At 53.9% G+C, this 14,280-nt stretch overlaps 1 long non-coding RNA gene and 6 other non-coding genes across 7 annotated transcripts in view; 6 read left to right on the plus strand and 1 right to left on the minus strand.

Moving 5' to 3' along the window:
* The window catches only part of LOC146404100 (uncharacterized), a 45,940-nt gene extending 45,458 nt beyond the window's left edge, over positions 1-482 (plus strand). The window contains exon 6 of the long non-coding RNA XR_014844248.1: positions 24-482. This is a non-coding gene — a long non-coding RNA (uncharacterized LOC146404100). The remainder of the gene's footprint in view (positions 1-23) is intronic.
* An 883-nt stretch (positions 483-1,365) lies between these two features.
* Positions 1,366-1,438, plus strand: TRNAV-CAC (transfer RNA valine (anticodon CAC)). The gene has a single exon. It is a non-coding gene; the product is annotated as a tRNA-Val (tRNA).
* A 3,036-nt stretch (positions 1,439-4,474) lies between these two features.
* Positions 4,475-4,547, plus strand: TRNAV-CAC (transfer RNA valine (anticodon CAC)). The gene has a single exon. It is a non-coding gene; the product is annotated as a tRNA-Val (tRNA).
* Positions 4,548-5,452: 905 nt separating this feature from the next.
* On the plus strand, positions 5,453-5,524 carry TRNAE-UUC (transfer RNA glutamic acid (anticodon UUC)). Its single transcript has one exon. It is a non-coding gene; the product is annotated as a tRNA-Glu (tRNA).
* Positions 5,525-8,046: 2,522 nt separating this feature from the next.
* TRNAN-GUU (transfer RNA asparagine (anticodon GUU)) lies at positions 8,047-8,120 on the minus strand. Its single transcript has one exon. It is a non-coding gene; the product is annotated as a tRNA-Asn (tRNA).
* Positions 8,121-8,899: 779 nt separating this feature from the next.
* Positions 8,900-8,971, plus strand: TRNAH-GUG (transfer RNA histidin (anticodon GUG)). The gene has a single exon. It is a non-coding gene; the product is annotated as a tRNA-His (tRNA).
* A 3,291-nt stretch (positions 8,972-12,262) lies between these two features.
* Positions 12,263-12,336, plus strand: TRNAN-GUU (transfer RNA asparagine (anticodon GUU)). Its single transcript has one exon. It is a non-coding gene; the product is annotated as a tRNA-Asn (tRNA).
* The last annotated feature ends 1,944 nt before the right edge of the window (positions 12,337-14,280 follow it).

The raw sequence follows: 14,280 nt of genomic DNA on the forward strand, positions 1-14,280 counted from the left end.
ACGAGTGGGGGCTTTCTTCTCAGGTGTGAATACATCCGGATTTTGCATCCGTGGGAATGGGAAGAAGCGCAAGAAGGAGCGGGAAGGCAAGAGAAGGCGCGAGGGAGGGGGCGGAAGCTCAAGTTCCTTTCATCCCTCTCCGCTCCTCCCTCCATCGCGCCCCCTCCCCTCGCCTCCTGCTTTGGCTCCTACTCCAGCTCTTTCCCTCCTTCCGCGCGCTGTGACGGGGCAGAAACAACGCTCCTCTCTCGGGATCCCTGCACGGGCCTCCCGGGAGGTCTCGCTGTGCTCCTCCCAAACCCGCTTTCCCCGAGGGGTTTTCGCTTCCCGCCCTTTCCGCTCCCAGAATCGATCCCCCAGAACACAGCCTGCCTCCCTCCCGGGGGCGCGCAGACGGTGCTCTGCAGGTCTTTCGGTTGCCCGCCCCCACGGGATGCTGAGCAGTCAGTGCACTAGAATGAAAGCTTTTCAGAAAGAATGTCTCACTTGGGTAGCGCTTCCTTATTTCCATTCTCAAAGGTCTTCATGGGACTAAGGGCTAAAGACGACCATGTATGAACCCGACAAGGCCGAAGAGTGTCCTGGTGCGTGCCCGGCCCTGTTTCGGGCGTGGGGACACCAGGGCAACCGTACCCTCGACCTCTGCCCTCGTGGAGGTCGCGTGATGGACACGGGAAACGAAGCGCCAGGCCGGAGGCCTCTCGGAAAGGAGGGCAAACTGTCAGCACGGGGGGGGGGGCGGGGGAGGGTGACGGACGAGGAAATGGGAAGAGCCTCCGTGGGAGCCCAGCGGGTGTTCAGCTCCCGCTGGATCCCAGCGGATTCGTGCCTGGAAGGTCCCGGCCCCGGGTGTCTCCGAGGGCGCAGGAATCTGCTTCTGGGGCGGGTGAGGGGCGAAGTGGAGTGAGACCATTCTGATGCCCTTTGCGTTTCGGGGGCACCGGGCTCCTGTGGCTGCGAAGCCGGGCAGTCGGGAGGGCAGGGGTGCGGGGGAGGCGACACGAGGGTCCTCTGGTAGGGGGAGGCCGAGAGACCTAAACAAGGGCGTCTCGGGAGCCCCGCAGTCTCCTTGACTAAAAGATCGCTGGGGCTCCCAGGGTTATTTCTCACTTTCTCATTAAACAAAAGAAAGGAAGGAAGGGAGAAAGAAAGAAAGAATGGAAGGGAGAAAGAAAGAAAGAATGGAAGGGAGAAAGAAAGAAAGGAAGGAAGGAAGAAAGGAAGAAAGAAAGAAAGAAGGAAGGAAGGAAGGAAGAAAGAAGGAAGGAAAGAGAGAGAGAGAGAGAGAGAAAGTTGGTGGCTGGCATACAGGTGTCAGGATTAACGGTTTTCCTGGATACGGCGTTACATGTTCGCGCATGCAGTGTTTCCGTAGTGTAGTGGTTATCACGTTCGCCTCACACGCGAAAGGTCCCCGGTTCGAAACCGGGCGGAAACAGTCACCTCTTTTCACGAACTTGCCATTCCTCTTGGAAAAAACCGAAAGGGGCGAAAGGGCCGGGGGCGGGGGGGGGGGTTGTCAGGCGGCTGGCACAATGGCATCTGCCAAGGGCAACAGGTTAAGACTTTCCTTGCCGCTTGAACTAGCCGTCCTTTCTCTGCTCTCAGGCACGTTGGAGCTCAGGCCGCGACCAGTTAATCCCAGGGGGCACACAAAGGGCAAGGCTGACTTCGGGGTGTTCTACTTTTAGACATCCCCTCGCCTGCTAATAACCAAGCATCTAAATCTCCTCCACACGCTGGCACATAGTATGTCTCTGAAAAACCAAGAAGTTCATCCCTGTGAAGTGCGCTTGGCTTTTTTGGTGGTGATCTATCTGCCGTGGAGGACTAGGTCCAACTTCATCCAACTCTTGAACCTTGGGCAGCCATGACGATTGTTAGCTCCTGGCAGACAATCCTTGTCTGCACATGCTTCTAGCACGAGCTTTGACTCTCCTCTCTTGGACTCCCCTGAGACGTTACAAGAAAAGTCCAGCTATGTACCAGTGACCTGTCTGTTTGTCCGTGGGGTCGTTTTACGAAATCAAAGGGAGGAAACATAATTTCTCCGGAAGTTGTAGAAGATTTCTCTTTCAGCTGTGATGGAGTGTTTGCAGCAGACCGGCTGTGACCCTGAAAGCAACTAAATAAAGTCTGGATCAAAGGAAGTATGGTTGAAATCTTCGTGGAAATACCAATACAGCGAGGACCCACAGGGTCAGCTCCAGCGAGAGAGGAGCTCGTTGGAATGACACGAACCCTCTGTCTTTCCTCTTTAGGGTGCTTGCCAGCTTTTGGCAATGAACCAGCAGTGGCGAAGCTGCGGAGAGAGCCGCTGCTGAGAGTCAGGGAAGACGGCAGCACTTTCATCTCATGTGTCAGGAGGGAAACCTAGAGAAGGAAGAGGTGGAGGAGGGGGAAGGAGGGGGAGGAAGAAGAGGAAGAGAAGCAGGCGGAGGAGAAAAAGGAAAAAGGGAGCTAGCTGTTCAAGTGCTCCCAAGAGTAGCCAAGATCCTGGAGTGGGTCGATAAGGGAGGTGGAGCCTTTGTACAGGATTTCCCCTAAAGACATTTGCGAATTAAGCCCAAACTCTCAGAAGTGGGGAGGAGAGTAAACGAGGCCAAGGTGTTCCACAGTTCTAGCCTTGTCTAGGAAATGGGAGAAGTTCTAGTTTATATCAGAGTCTTTAGCCCAGATTTTGCACACTACACAAAGGTGAAAAAATATATGTCGAAATACATGTAAAACCAAGATTTAGAACAACAATGCTCTGGCTGTGGCGTATGCCACGGATGGGGCCCTCAAAAGAAAAAAAATACTAATCTATTATATTTTGATGTTAAAAACGTAAATGTAAAAAGTATACAGTAAGACATGCTAACCGATATAAAGGTATCAGCCCTTGTAACTGTCAGCCGGGTGAATGGCTAGACCATTTCCATCAACCCAGGAAGTTTCCATCAAAACATCTCAGGGCCAACCATTCTTCTATGCTGATGCTTCAGGAAAATGAGGTCACACAGGACTATCCAATAGGTATATTAAAATAGATAAAAATTCAAAAATATTTGATGGGCATATTCGGCTGAACCTACTATTTGGGGCTCGGGGGGGCGGGGAGAGGTTGCTGCCCGCATTACTGCCTTATCTATAGATGGTTGTTTTTACCGCGGAGTACTTATTAATCAAGTATGGGGTTCGTATGTCACTACCAGCATAGGGTTTGTAATCTTGTTGATGAACGTGTGGGTTTCATCCAGTTTTTGGCCAGTATGAATGCTGTTGCCACGAACGGGTTTTGGGGAAGTCTTTATAGACTTGGGAAGTTAATAGAAGTGACAGAACCAGGTAACAAGTAGGTTTATTTTAAAATTTGGGAGGAACTGCCAATCATCAGGGAAGTGGGTTGTACTAAATTACGGTACCATCCGTATCCCACAGGGATATACACACTCAGATGGGGTGTATATCTATTTTTATCCTTATTATTACTTCTTTAAGCCTGCACGTGAGGCAATGGAGTTCCCGGGCTAGGGGAGGAATCAGAGCCGCCGCAGCAGGCCTGCACCGCAGCCACAGCAACGCCAGGGCCGAGCTGCACTCCCGACCTACACCGCAGCTGGAGGCAACAGGGGATCCCTAACCCACCGAGCGAGGCCAGGGATTGAACCCGTGTCCTCATGGATGCCGGCTGGGTTCTTAACCCCTGAGCCACAATGGGAACTCCTATTTTATTAGTAGTATTACTATTCTTCTTCTTCTTCTTCTTCTTCCTCTCCGTTTCTGGTGTTTCGTCGTGATTTTGTCCCGAATGGGGCCGAGAGGACGTGGCCACAGGCTTCTGTCAATGTCTTTAAAGCAGCCCGGGCAGGACCTGCCCAAAAGAAAGCCAAGAGACTCCCTTTGGACGAGAGGACCCCGAAGAAGTGCTGTGGCGGGCGAGCGAGAGCGCTTGCAAGGAAGGAGCGCGTGGGTCGGGTGTATCGGAGAAGAGGGGAGGGCTGAGAGCGCGGGTCTGATCCGCCTTGGGTGGATTCCAAGCATCGATCATTTCGGAGACCCCCGCAGCACTGACCGCCGGCTCCAAGAAAAGGGCCACCGACGTCGGCAAAGCCGGGAGGGACGGCGTCCACACCGATGGGCACCAGAGTCGCCTGAGGCTCAGCGCACCTAACCCCTGCCCGCCCCGCCCCGCCCCGCCCCGCTCTGCCTCGCCCCTGTGGCTCTGAAACTGGGGAGTCGGGGGATGGGGGTGCGGGCACGGGGAGCGGCGACCCCGAGGATCTTCTGTTGGAGGGAGGCGACGAGACCTGAGCAAGGGCTCCTCGGGAGCTGCAGTCTCCTTGCCTAAGAGATCACTGGGGCTCCAGGGTTGTTCTCCGCTTGAAATGTTGGCCATTAAAACAGAAATGAGTCGTAAGTTGGTGGTCAGCATACAGGTGCCAGGGCTACGGGTTTTCCTGGCGATGGCGTCAAGGCCCGCGCACGCCCCGTTTCCGTAGTGTAGTGGTTATCACGTTCGCCTCACACGCGAAAGGTCCCCGGTTCGAGACCGGGCGGGAACAGGAGACGTCTTTTTATGGAAATTTACACGCCTCTTGACAAAACCAAAAGGGGCGAAAGGCAGCTGGCACAACTGCATCTTCCGTCCGCAACAAAGCAGGACTTGTGGGACCGCCTGAAAGCCCACTCAGCCCCAGGAAGCACCCCTTCTTTCGCCGCTCCGAGTCGCACTGGAGCTCAGGTCGTAACCGGTTACTCTCAGGGGGCAAACAGAGGGCAAGGCTGACCTCGGGTTACCTTTGTTTTTGGAAAGCCCCTCGCCTCCTAACCAGAGACCTAAATCTCCTCCACACGCTGGCACATACTATGTCTCTGAACACCATGAAGGTCATATCCCTGCGAAGCACACGTGGCTTTCCCTCCCCCCAACACACCTGCCCATCTGCCGAACACGTCGATTTCCAGGACAGAACGAAAGAGACCGAACCCAGCTCTCCACCGGGGACTCGACCCAAACAACTCCACGGCTTGAGCTGGTCGCGGAGGAAAAGGACCCCGTACCTGCGCCTGTTATCAGGAGAGCCCTTGGAGTGGGTCTGGAAGATCTGGCAGGAGAGCAATCGGCTCCCGTCCCCCGCTGAGAGCCAAGTCGGCCGCCCCAGGGTCCGGAGGAGCCCGAGGGTCGGAAAGGGCTCCGCTCTTCTTGGCTCCGCTGCCCAGAAGAGCTCAGGCTAGACCAGGGTGGAGCCCAGCCGGCTGACCTCGTGGCCTGGCCTCGGAGCCCGACGCGAAGCCCAGGCCAGGAGAAGGGAAGGGCGATGCGCAGCCAGGCAAGGGCCGAGCGCCTCGCCACTTGCATTCCGCTCTGGGCCGCTGGGAAACTCCATTTCTGTTCTTGGCAGCTGCGGCACCGAATCGCTACTTTCATGCCTTTCACTGGCATCGGCGAAGAAGAGCCCCGCGCAGTTCCCTGGTGGTCTAGTGGCTAGGATTCGGCGCTTTCACCGCCGCGGCCCGGGTTCGATTCCCGGTCAGGGAAACTTCTGGACCTCGCGCTCCTTTCCGCCCAAGTGGGGGCTTCCCTCTTGCTGCAAGGTCCAGGGGCATGCCGAGCTTCGGCACTCGGTAGTCCGCACACACAGAAAGCTTTTCTTGCTGAGGAAGCCCCTCTCGCCCCTCTTATTACATTGTGTGCACCCAACCAAAGCAGACATGCAATTTACAAAGAAAAGGGAAGCCGAGTGTGTGTTTGGGACCACTGGCATGCCCCCATGCGCCAGTCCATGAGCTGCTTTGGCAGGAAGCAATCCGGAGTCGTGCAGGCAGGTCTTCCCTGGACTTCATTCAAGAGGTCACCATCGAAAACAATTCCAGTTATTGGAAGACGTTCTAAACAACTTGGACGTTTACCTGTTGGACATATGCCATAGGGTGCCTCTGGGAAACGTCCCCATCGTCCTTCTATGGTAGCTCCCACTTTGTTGAGTCAGTAGGACACCACCCCCCTTGTTAGAGCTCAGATAGATGCCTAGAAACTTTGTTGTGGGAGCAAGACTACGAAGAAAAAGGCGCCTTCCTTGAGGTGGAAAAGGGAATTCCCATGGAAACATACAAATTGGCACACCCATCGAAGGAAAACTAAAAACAGGAAGCGACGCCTCTAGCTTCTGGCAAAGGTGGAGGCACAGAAATGCCTAAATCTCACCCTCCCCCTTCTCCCTGCCCCCAAAGAACCAACAGACAAACAGACCCTAGACATGAAAAACGGGGTTTCAAGACACTGGAAATCAGGCAGCAAAGGACAGCAGTCTCTAGACGTGAGCTACGAGCCAGGGGAGCCTTGTCATTGGCCCAGCTTAGTGCTGTCCGAAAGTCTCCCGGCTGGTGTGAGGAGGGCACCTGAGGCCCCCTCCTTGCATTGTGCAGATGAAGCTGAGAGGTGGTGGAGAGCAAGGCAGCTAGAGGTCACTCGACAAAGACCCAGTGAAATGTTATGTGAGAGACAGAGAGACAGAGAGAGAGAGAGAGAGAGCTCAGACTATCCAGGGATAGGAAAGGCTCTCCCTCAAGTACTTAGCAGAGTGATGATCGGGGGTTTGTCTGATGTCAAGGAAAGAACTTTTTGAGAAGATCATGGAACAGTGCCTGGTGCTCACACGGGACAGGCAACTGTACTTGCTCCCCTCGGCCAGACTGGACCACACCTAACTCCTCGGCCTTTGGGAAGAACGCCCAGGAAGCTCTTGTCTCGGCGGTGGGACTGATCAGCCCTAGACGGACCTACCTGAAATATCATAAAGCAAGATCCAAAGAGACCAAACTGCTCACAAGGCGCTTAGCTGTACCCCAAAACAGGACTCAAGAAAATTGGTAGGAAGGCCAAAATAGCCAGTGCCCGAGAAGGGAAACTTTAACACTCCTAAGGAGGCGTGTATTCCACCGATCAAAACCGAGGCAGAACTGACTTCAGTTGTTTAGAGATGGAAACTATAACCTCCACACGATACATTCACCGGATTTAACGACCAGCAGACTAGAATTCGCCGGGGGCGGGGTGGGGGTGGGGATTAGGGACGGTGAAGCCTTGGACAGCTGGCAACACGCACAATGAAACGACAGACAAACGAATGTTTACCATGAGCACAGTGTCACTGAATGCGAGGGCGAGGTTAAAAGACCTGATACGCAGGTGCTTGATGTCCCTGAAAATACCCAAGGAGAAGCAACAAGTTTTGAAGAAACAACGTCAGAAAATTCCTGTCATAATACAGATAGTAAAGACAAAGACTGTAAACCCGTCGATCCAAGGAGACAGATGAACAAAATGAAACTGCTCAGATCCACTGAAAACGAATACAGATCTCCAAAGGGGCCAGAGGAAAAAGACCGGGTACAGACGGAGAGAAAAATTACCCGTGTGAGATTTCTCTTCAGAAGTAGTGGAGGCGAGAAGACACGGGCAAGACAGGGGAGCGACCTCCTGAGAGGACGCAAGGGCGGAAAAGCCAAGGTGGAAATCTATGACTCCTCCCCAGCCGCCCAAGTCTTTCCAAAATGAGGGGGAATGATGACATCCACAGACATACAAATGCTAAAGAAGGCCGCAGCGGCAGGGCAGACCCGTGCTACGAGAAATGTGAAAGGAGTCCTCCAGGAGGAACACCGCTGGCGCCAGATGGAAGTCTGGATGCACACAAAGGGGTGAAGGAAAACAGAGATGGCATCTGCATGCGGAAAATAGGAGATTTGCCTTACGGGACAGATGTTTCGAAAGTCGTGAGGATGGACCGTGGGGCTTGTAAGATGACAGGCGACGTGAAAAATGCACACTAACAGCAGCAATAAAGGCAGGGGAGAAGGGCGGAGACAGTTGTTAGTGGCGCTCTTTCAAGACACTCTGGGCTCCAGCGCGCTGTTCCTCAAAGAGCTTGGCTTAGGCTGCAGACACAGGGGACAGGAGGTCAGGAGGGAAGGAGCCTTTTCCGGCCTTTAGGGGAACGGGTGTGTGTGCCAGGTGGAAAGACGCGCGCGGCGTTCCCCTTTTAAAAGGGTAGGCCGAAGCGTCCCTGGGTGGGCTCGAACCACCAACCTTTCGGTTAACAGCCGAACGCGCTAACCGATTGCGCCACAGAGACTCGCCTGAGCCACCTTCCCGTCAGCCCCTCAGAGAGCAAGGCTTCGTTCGTCGCCAGGCGGAGCCGCTCCCCCTTCGCAGGACAGCGGCCGAGGCTCCAAAGCCTCGGAAAACCGGACAGGTGGAGCGCACGCCGTGCGTTGGTCCCGTGGCGAAGCCGTTTGTTGCGTGATTCCGAAGGCAGAAGGGAAGCCGACCGGCCCCGCCGCGCCCTGCGCCACACCCGCCGCCAACGCCAGCGCCCCGGAGACGTCTGCTCGGATCCCCGCGACGCCCCGGGCCCGAGTTGAGCCAGGACTCGAGGGACCTGAACGCCGGGTTTGGCCCGGTGCTGGCCCCTCGTTTGCCCCGCCTTCACCCGACCGTCTGCGCCGCGCCGCGCCGCGGGCGCGGCCCTCCCTCGGCTCGGCCGCGGTCTGTGGGGCGGGAGCCGGACCCAGGGGGTGGACAGGGTTGGTCAAAGCGAGGAAGAGCGAAGAGGCGAGAAGGAAGCCGGCGAGGCGGGAACGAGGACGAGGAGACGTTCCAGGAGGCCTGTGGAGAGGCACGCGCCCGATTTGGGAGGATGAGAATTGGCTTTTTTTTTTTTTTTTTTTTTTTCCAGTCATGTATTAAAAAAGACTGAGGCTGAGAGGAAGAGAGGGGAAACTGGTAGGCGGACACGACGAAGTAAAGAATAGAAATCCCTGCATTCTCCAAAGCCGATGAAGCACAGCACGGATGCGCTTGACGCCAAGCACAAAGATCAAGGCCCCGTGCCGACGCAAGGCCCTGTGGCGCGCCGTGATCGTATAGTGGTTAGTACTCTGCGTTGTGGCCGCAGCAACCTCGGTTCGACTCCGAGTCACGGCACTCTGGCCAGGCGTGTTCCGTGCGCCTTCCTTCCGCTCTCGAGAGCAGAAGAAGGGGCCCTTGCCTCCCGTTTTGAGAGCAGAAGAAGGGGCCCTTGCCTCCCGTTTTCTTACACCTGCCTGGGCTGCGCCCCTTACCTGGGGTCCCCAGGGAAGTGCCTGCTCCCTCCTGCCTCCAAGTGCGGTTGGCCCGGGAGAAGAGAGGCCGACGCAATGGTGCACCAAACTCACGAGGAAAACGTGAACGCCCTGCACGTCTCACTCACCAGTACCTAGGGAGGTGCCCATTCTAAGTGAGCCTGGGGTGCAGCTCTAACTAAGGAAATGATCTTGGTCACACGCGTTTTGGTTTGGGCTTTTGCTGAAAGTCATTCCAATGTCACTGAGGCTTCTTCCCCACCCCCGCCTCCCACCTACCCACGCAAAGAGAGACCAGCTTTTAAAGAGTCTGCAATGCACGCCAAACCGATGACGGCCTCCGACGGGTTCTCCCACATCTGACCGTCAATTTTTACCCAAAAAGGACTTGGAAAGAGGTAGTCACAGAACAAAATGCACCAGTCATCAACGGGCAGCTCTTTTGCGTATTCGCATGTGTAATCATCACCAGGATCACGACGTGGACAGCGGTTATCAACCATGTATGCGTGGTACACTTTGATACAGGGATGAAAGAAACCCTTTGATACACTTTCCCCTTGCCCAGGAATGCCCATCCACCCCCTGCTACTTTAAACTATTCTGATGTCTACCCCACAGATGAGGCTTGTCCTCTCTTCCAAGTCTCATGACTGAAGAGACACTCTTACTCCTATCTCGCTATTTCCAACCAGCCGAGGTAACCACGAGGAGGGAAACCGCAGAGGTCAGCACGGCCCCCAGAGCACCTTCAAGAGCACGATCTCTCTCCTGCGGAGGAACTACCAGCACATACCCCGCAGGCCACCGTCTTTCACTCAGGGTTACCATCCTCCCCTCCACCCATACCGCACCACTCTCGGCAAAGGAATTCGACCCAAGGCCTCCCGACGCCCTGCCCCGCCCCGCCCCTCTTCCGCCCGCTCAGGCGAACACGCTCCGCCGGCCCGGCCCGCCAGACTGACCGCCTTTCAGCAGCGACTCCAGAACCACAGACTCACAGCCACTACGCTGTCTCATCTGCTGCTGCCTCTGCAGGCTTAGTCCACACCTCTGCGCTGGCTCCCTCTCCTCCTGCCTTACGGTGAGCAGAACCATTTACCCTAACGGGTCTTGTGAGCGAGTGTCCAAGGCAAAAGGGAAGGCGCGGCCAAGGGCTGGTAGAGACCACGCGCAATCAAAACAACAGCGATTGCAGAAGTAAGCTCATATGCATGGATCACCATCCATCGTTCTGGTGCTGATTTTCACACACCCCCCCCTTCTGATTATGGTGCCCAGAGACGCTTTCCACTAGGGTAGTAAGATGAATTGGAAAGTCAAGTTACTCAGGGAAATGGATGCGAATGGATTGACTGAAAGAGAATATTCCATAAGCATCTTCATATTCCGCCCTGGCTCTACTGACCAATGCGTGGATATGGCAAAGGCCTGGGGGGCTGGACAGGTGGGCTGATGCTGTACCTGTCATTGAATCTGCACCTGCCGCTGCTCTGAGTGACACCCCGAGCCTGGGTCTCTGTCTCTGGGAGAGAGGCCTCCGGTCCCAGCTGCACCGCTGGGGCCAACCCTATGACCCTGTTTCCTCCTCCTGGGAAGCCCACCGGGGTCTCCCTGGATCACAAAGCTAGCTATCTGAGTGAAATGAATGAAAGTGATAAGGAAATATTCTTGATGTTTGTACTCATCAGGGAAGGATGCATTAATGCTGTAAGCAGATGTCCCCACACATCCTCCAGTACAAAGCAATGCGCACGCCAAGAACTGACACAAATGTGGAGCACTGGCATCAGTAGCAGTTGGTCTGAAATCATTCTAGAGTCCTGTTGGCAATTTCTAATAAAGCAAATCTTGTAACTACTCCATGGCCCAGCAGTTGCAGTACTTCGATGACAGCACAAGTACGCACGAAGCCTGGTACAAGATGTTGGCCAAGACACCACAAATATTCACAAGACTCCAATAAACACCACAATCAGTCCAATTACACCGTAGTTAGGAGGTGACATGCACAGCACTTTGAAGATGCTTAATGAACAAATGTGGCCCGAAACAAAAGTCAACTACCAAAAAAAAGGACACTCATTCCTTTGACTATTAAGAGCAGGCGACAAGGAACTACTGCAGCAGATGTCAGAATAGCAATTAACTACTCGGGAGAGTGTAGGCATTGCCGGCGGGGGTGGGGTGGGGCCGCAAGTGACATTTCTGGGATGATGGAAATTTTCTATGACTTGACCTTCGGTGGTGAGCACATTCACCAAAATTCGACAAACTGTGCACTTGTAAAGATTTGTGCTTTTTACACGATGTGTGAAGTATGGTCTAGTGATTTGCTGTTCCCGTAAAAATTAGTGTATGGTGAACGGAGACAAGCTGGTGTAGACCGTGACAACGAGGTGGCGTTTTATTGCAAGCCTGTTAAAACCTCTGTCTCCTTTGGCATAAAGAGCCCCACTGATATTTGAAATGTCTTTACCAGAGCAACGGCATTGACCATGCTGTTTCTTTGGGGAAGCTTGATAGAGAAGGCTCCTGGAGAGGCAAGGAACCGCCCTAAGTTTCCTTTCCACCGGCCGCCCCGCAGGTTTGCGCCCTGTGGGCTGTGTACTCCTCTTCTGGCCGCGTGGCGCTGTGAGGCCAGCGCTAAACTCAGCTCTCGGACCACTGCTCAGGGGCATAGCTGGCACTGGCACGGAAAGCAAACGGGCACAGGGAACTGTAGCTTCTCGCGTTTCCTCTTTGGACCCGAGCTCTTTCGCTCTGCAGCCACACCAACCACACCTGCTAAGCCCCTGCCCAGCGGCGCAGAAGGTCGGTGAAGGCCGGGCAAACGGGGAGCCGGCACCGAGTCAGACCTGGCTTTCAGCTTCCCTTGGGCTCCGCCCCGCCTCTGGCGTCTGCGGCGCGGCGCGTGTGGAGCAAGGCGCGGCGGGGACCCTCGGCTGCCCTTCTGCCTTCGGAGTCGCCCAGCGCACGGCTTCCTCACGGAACCAACATGCTGCGTGGACTCCACCTGTCCGGTTTTCCCAGGCTTGGGAGCCGGCGCGGCTGTCCTGCGAAAGGCGAGTGGCTGCGCCTGGCCTGGGTGCGTTTGCTCTCTGTGGGGAACCCGGAGGCGGGGTGGTGCCGGAAGGAAGGGCGGCGTGCCCGTGTCTCTGTGGCGCAATCGGTTAGCGCGTTCGGCTGTTAACCGAAAGGTTGGTGGTTCGAGCCCACCCAGGGACGGAGCCTGGCCTTTTAGAAAGTAAGTGGTTCGCGGAGGAGCTTTCCCCTCCGCACGTCCTACCCGCGCTCCTGTCTTTCTGGCCGCTGCCTCTCTCACACCTGCGCGCACCCTCACTGCTTCATGGAGGAAAGCAGGTCCTTGGGAAACCTACAACTCCCGGGAGGGAGAGTAGCTTCCTTCGACATCTTTACGCGGTCAGCTCCTTTTACCAGTGAAGTTTCTTCCACTGTTCGTTGGTACTAGTCTTTAATCCTTTACGTATACTTTTGAAATTAACTCCGTCCTACGCTTTCCTTATTACACATAGCGCTGCAGTCGTCACTCTCGCACACCAGGCTGTCGGGTAGCATCTTTGAAGAGCACTTGGAAGAAGAGCTATCGTGGCTTATGTAAGGTTTTGCATGTGAGTCCATGTTCTCACCTTTGGTGACTTATTTGATGACTTAGGACTCTCTGGCTATTTCAGCGACCGCTTTAGGCTTTAGAGCACACATGCGTAACTTACCACAGTCTGCCTTCAAGTGAAGTCATACCTGTTCACGTTTCTCCCCTGCCTGCCTTTAGGCTTTTGTTGCCATGCAGTTTACTTAGCATGTAAACCCCACAGTCCGCCCTTAAGACCTTTCTTTAAACTGTCCCATGTTTTTAAAGAGATGTAGTTGATAAGGACAAAACAGCTCATCACTTTTCCCATGCAGAGACCATGTCTCTCTGCCTCCATCCCTTTGTGAACCTCCAGAATTCCAGCTGGTGTGAGTTTCCTTCTTCTTGGAGGACTCCTTTAACATTTCTGGCAGTGTGGGTCTGCCGGCGAGGAAGTCTTTCAGCGTTTGTACGTCTGTAAATATCATCTTTCGCCGTCATTTTTCAAAGAGGTTATTGTGTGTGTGTGTGTGTGTGTGTGTGTGGAGGCATAGAATTCCATCTGGACTTTTTTTTTGCCCCTCAGTCTTCTAAAAGTGTTGCTTCACTGTCTTCTCACTGTCACTGCTTTTGATGAAAAATCTGACATAGCCTTAGTCTTGTTTTCTTAAGTTCTGTGTCTCTTCCCTCGGGCTGCTTTGGAGGTTTTGTGGTCTGGGGTTTTTTGTTTGTTTGTTTGTTTTTTGTTTTTTTCCCCCACTGGATCTGGGCAGTTTAATTATAACGTGACTAGGTGTGATTTTCTTCATGTTTCTTGGGCTCAGAGCTCATTTGTTTCCTTGACTTGGTGGGTTTATGATTTTCCTGATGATTGGACTATTTCCTGTTGCCTTTCTTCAAAATTTTCTTTCTTCAAAACATTTCCCCTGGAATTTTCAGAGACTCCCAACACTCTTCTCTCGGGCCTTTTAAAGTTGCCCGCCTGCCATTTACTGATGCTATATTGCTTTTTAAAAAATGAAATGGCGTTACAGTGGTTAACTCCACCGTAACTGATATTTTCAGGGGCTCAAGGCTTCGTGTTCCCTAAACTTTTTTTCCCCCTGCAATATCCAATATGTTTTTAATTCACAGACCTTATAGTTTTCATTCAATGTTTGATTTTGGCCATTTCCTCTATGTTTCGCATTTCTGACGAATTCTTTGGACCTATGTAACACAGTCATGATACCTGCTTAAGGTCCTCGCTGCTGATTTTTCCATCGTTTCCGTCCTGCTTCAGTTTTGTTTGATTGATTATACTCCTCCTTATGCCTCATGTTTTCCTGCTTCTTTGCCGGCCTGGCATTTTTTCCTTTGGATGCTGGGCATTGTCAAAATTTCCCTTCTGCGTTCCCCTGTGGCACACAGGAGTAGGGATCCGGTGCTGTCACTGCAGCAGCTCAAATCCCTGCTGTGGCTCGGGTTCCACCCTGGCCAGAGAGCATCCCTTGTAAATGTCCAAAAGAGAGAAAGAAAGAAAGACAGAAAGGAAGGAAGGAAGGAAGGAAGGAAGGAAGGAAGGAAGGAAGGAAGGAAGA

This window comes from Sus scrofa, chromosome 4, assembly GCF_054392235.1.
Source record: "Sus scrofa isolate SSC_HxYL_T2T_F1_AM1 chromosome 4, Sscrofa_HxYL_maternal_Yorkshire_Landrace_v2.0, whole genome shotgun sequence".
NCBI lineage: Eukaryota > Metazoa > Chordata > Mammalia > Artiodactyla > Suidae > Sus > Sus scrofa.